Below are 5,205 nucleotides of genomic sequence, written 5' to 3'. Positions count from 1 at the left end.
TTCTTCAAGCATACATGCAATAGGAGCCAATCCCATTTTGACGATGACTAATTCTCCTCAGATCTTTCCGTGGCAGCGTCTCACCGTTACCACAAACCTGACCAAACTGAGACATCCTATGAATACAAGCGACCCTCCAAGGTGAGACCGATACCCAATATTCTCCCAAGGGTCTCAGGGCACCGCCACGCATCATCCCAAGTCCAAGCGGGAATCTGGAGTGGCTGCCAAGCGCCATCTGGAGGAAGTTGCCCTTCACTAGCTTCTGTGTTATGTAATGGCAATCCACACGCAGACTCTCTGACGCCACCTTCCTCGCCACTGATGGCTGCTAACAGCTGCGGTGTTCGAGATACGTGGCCCTCCATGAAAATCATTTATCAAAGTCCCTGTAGATAAACGAGAAACTATTTTTTTGTTAGTATGAAAACTATTTTATTTTTATTTTTACTTTATCAGGAAAGGCCCTACTGAGCTCTGTAGCTCTTTTTCAGAATCTACCTGGCCACACATGACAGCTCAACGAAGTGGCATAGCATGTGAACATTTATAGCAGCCAAATACTCGAAACGCATGTTTCTGAATGTGGAGGGAAAACCCGGAGGACCCGAAGAAAAATCCACGCGACCACGGGGAGAACACGCAAACTCCAAATATACAGGCGTCAGGATTGAACCCACGACCTCCTGTATACCAGGCGAAGTAGTTAACATCTCGCCACCGTCGCACCCCATAATTGACCAAGGTGTTGAAGAATGGTCAAAAAAATTACCATGACGTGCACATCTTGTCGAGGCCCACATCCTGCAGTGGATTGTCAACAGGAACGTGCATGCGTACGTGTAGATCCTTTGTCATGAGCTTCGAACGGAAACATTTCGGATTTGTAAAGACAATTATGGCCCTTTTGTGGGAAATTCGGATCGTTTATATTCGATATTTTAACGACAACTGCTCAACTTGTAACCGGTTTTGTAACCAATGACTGGTTCCGAAAATCAGCAACTGGTCATTGTTTCCTTCGGAGTTATAGCAATGAATGCACTGACTGTGCCACGCACGAAAGTGTACCACGTGGTGCCTAAGTCACCGCGTGGCACACCTGGCCACTTTTTTTCAGCTCACATGTCAAGGTGCAACCCTGTAATTGTTTGCCTGCTCACGTGATTGCTTGACGGAAGGGCCTCCACTAGAGGGACCTCTAGAGGATATGTGGTCTTCAGTACTCCCTCCGTTGACCAGACGTGTTTAAAGAGGTGGGTTGAGGTGGGTGTACCCTCATTTTACCCCACCACGCGCAACTTGCCGTCGACTGCGACCGGACCCATTCTATACTGCTGGGTGGACAGAGGCCAGTGGCCATTATCTGGTAAAATAAATAAATAATGATTTCGTTTGGCGAAGGTGGGGAGCATAGACGTGGGATCATAGCAAACACCGTACAGTACAACAGTAGATGTTGCTGCCCACCATCAATATGATAGGATAGTGTGTGTGACAGCACCAGAGTGAGTTACTAATTGCGCTGTATTGCATGGCAAGCTTTAGTTAGCGTTGTGGTATGGGTTGAGGGTTGCCAAACCTAACTTGGAAAATGTATTTTAAGTATAATTTACATCAACTGAAATGAATGCTTTATAATGTGCAGTATATGTAACAAATGGGAAGCTTACTTCGTCCAAAATTAGCATATGACTGAATTGCGTTTGATATATAGAAAGGGCAGCTTATGAATGACTTACCTGTTGTATGACAAGCCCCGTAAATGATCAACTGTGTAGAAAATGAATGGGCTGTCTATTCACAGAGTTAATACGACTGATAATACAGTCTTAATCACTTTCATTTACTCACATGGAAACCTATCATCCCATTCTCATGATTGAAAAATATCCGAGTTTTTTTTTAGGCCTATCTCAATTATCAATAGGAACATCCCCATGTCATACAGATAGACTTTGCATGAACATGTCTATTTAAAAAAACTACTTGCCACAGCAATGGCCTGACGTCATTTATGTCGACCTTAGTAAGGGGTCGGTGTGAGGAGAGTTATCAGAATCACGTTGGGGGTTAATTCGTGGGGAAAATCCCAGCGTAAACAAGCCCGATTACTCGTGGCGAGTTTGCAGTGGCTTTTGAATCCCGACTGTCCCCACTGACGGTGTCACGTGTTGTGTTCCCGCGACGTCAATGCGAGGTGACCTGGCCCGGCTGAAGCAGAAAGTTTCCCCTCTGCACAGCAAACTGTAAATCAGTCCTGGGGCTGGTTGGCTGCGGTGGAGGCTATTTTGGACACTTGATATCCAAACATAATTCAATTACTGTCCTTTCTCAAACGCAGGTTTATCGCACGCTATGGAAAAGTTTCAATTATGGGGCTGACATTTTTAACTTTGTAAAATGGCCTTGAGATAATTTAAATCAAAATGAAAGTAGTTTCCCTGCTCAGTTGAGGATTGGGTGGATTTATCTGCTGTTTACACCTTTTGGCCAGTGGTGTAAATTCCACATTACTGTGGCGGGAACAGGTCTGTCCATAGGACAACCACTTTTGACTGTCTCGCAGTGGTGCTCATTTCGTCGATGGCGAAAGTTACGAAAGTGGCTGCGGCAATAGTGACTGGCCATTGTGAGTCACGCGATGTTGCCTACCAGATGAGCATATGATATCCCTATAAACTCTGTTCCAGTACAGAACACTATATAGGTGCATTGCAAGGCTGTGGAAAATGTTCTAAGGATATGGCTGCACCATCTGGCCGGATGTTTTTAGACGAGTAAATTCATGGAAAATGTGTCCATATAGTACAGTTAAAGCTAAAGGCAAAATTAATTCTAAATTGTTAATTTTCAGCCAAGTTAAGGACTATCGAAGTTGGCTTCATCATCAAAGATCCTATGCAAGCCTTAGCCTATTTGTCCATGAACCTTGGAAATATGTTGATTAGCTTGCCACTGGAATCAAATATACTTTGGCTGGGTCACCCAATTATCTGCTTGAATTATACCCCTATTAGTCACATCAGGCGCGGTACAGGAAACGTGTGGCAGACCAACCTAGTCATTTGTAGAATACACCATAGACCAGTGAACCGTTACAATGTTGCTTGACATCATGGCAATGGTGAGACAACTTAATATTACTGACATCAGAATTCATCCGCGTCTATTGCTGTTTTAAACAAGGGAACTGGGGCTGAAAAGGCAATCTAACAGAGTCACACGTTCCAAAAATGCCTTTGTAATTTTATTCTTCTTCGGGTAACAATTTTAATAACTAATAAATGGCAGTGGTTGTTCTCCTATGGTAAGACTGTCCCCACCATAGGTAATGGGGATTTTACACCGCTGGCTCAAGGCTAAAAAATTATAATTCCACCGCATGCTTATTTGAGTGAGGCAAAGACTTTGACTTGTATAATAATATTCACACATACCAGTGAGGGAAAAAAGTATTTGATCCCCTGCTGATTTTGTACGTTTGCCCACTGACAAAGAAATGATCAGTCTATAATTTTAATGGTAGGTTTATTTGAACAGTGAGAGACAGAATAACCACAAAAAATCCAGAAAAACTCATGTCAAAAATGTTATAAATTGATTGGCATTTTAACGAGGGAAATAAGTATTTGACCCCTCTGCAAAACATGACTTAGTACTTGGTGGCAAAACCCTTGTTGGCAATCACAGAGGTCAGACGTTCCTTGTAGTTGGCCACCAAGTTTGCACACATCTCAGGAGGGATTTTGTCCCACTCCTCTTTGCAGATCTTCTCCAAGTCATTAAGGTTTCGAGGCTGACGTTTGGCAACTCGAACCTTCAGCTCCTTCCACAGATTTTCTATGGGATTAAGGTCTGGAGACTGGCTAGGTCACTCCAGGACCTTAATGTGCTTCTACTTGAGCCACTCCTTTGTTGCCTTGGCTGTGTGTTTTGGGTCATTATCATGCTGGAATACCCATCCACGACCCATTTTCAATGACCTGGCTGAGGGAAGGAGGTTCTCACCCAAGATTTGACGGTACATGGCCCCATCCATCGTCCCTTTGATGCGGTGAAGTTGTCCTGTCCCCTGAGCAGAAAAACACCCCCAAAGCATAATGTTTACACCTCCATGTTTGACGGTGGGGATGGTGTTCTTGGGGTCATAGGCAGCATTCCTCCTCCTCCAAACACGGCGAGTTGAGTTGATGCCAAAGAGCTCCATTTTGGTCTCATCTGACTACAACACTTTCACCCAGTTGTCCTCTGAATCATTCAGATGTTCATTGGCAAACTTCAGACGGGAAAGTATATGTGCTTTCTTGAGCAGGGGGACCTTGCGGGCGCTGCAGGATTTCAGTCCTTCACGGCGTAGTGTGTTACCAACTGTTTTCTTGTTGACTATGGTCCCAGCTGCCTTGAGATCATTGACAAGATCCTCCCGTGTAGTTCTGGGCTGATTCCTCAACGTTCTCATGATCATTGCAATTCCACGAGGTGAGATCTTGCATGGAGCCCCAGGCCAAGGGAGATTGACAGTTCTTTTGTGTTTCTTCCATTTGCGAAAAATCGCACCAACTGTTGTCACCTTCTCACCAAGCTGCTTGGCGATGGTCTTGTAGCCCATTCCAGCCTTGTGTAGGTCTACAATCTTGTCCCTGACATCCTTGGAGAGCTCTTTGGTCTTGGCCATGGTGGAGAGTTTGGAATCTGATTGATTGATTGCTTCTGTGAACAGGTGTCTTTTATACAGGTAAAAAGCTGAAATTAGGAGCACTCCCGTTAAGAGTGTGCTCCTAATCTCAGCTCGTTACCTGTATAAAAGACACCTGGAAGCCAGACATCTTTCTGATTGAGAGGGGGTCAAATACTTATTTCCCTCATTAAAATGCAGTCACCACATTCCAAAAAGAAGTATATAAAATCAGCTTATATTTCAACAATATTCTCAAGGCAATGCTGTAAGTTGTAGCTCAGTTGGTAGCAGTGGCGGCTCCTGCAAAATCTCTCAGGGGGGGCAAATGTCTGGATGATTGATAAGGATAAGGTCCACCCATGCAATGGATAAATTAACAGCTTAAGCATGTAAAGGCAACTTCACTTCTTTAATATTAATGAAAAATAAAGTGACTCTTACAATACATCTTGTTTGTTTCTATACTCACTATTAAAACAAACCACTCAAGTTTCTTTTATTAAAGATTCCACTAGGTGGCGACA

Source organism: Lampetra planeri, chromosome 14 (assembly GCF_965212315.1).
Source record: "Lampetra planeri chromosome 14, kcLamPlan1.2.h2, whole genome shotgun sequence".
Taxonomy (NCBI): domain Eukaryota; kingdom Metazoa; phylum Chordata; class Hyperoartia; order Petromyzontiformes; family Petromyzontidae; genus Lampetra; species Lampetra planeri.
The sequence above is the reverse complement of the archived record's forward strand: the minus strand, read 5'-3'. Positions refer to the sequence as shown.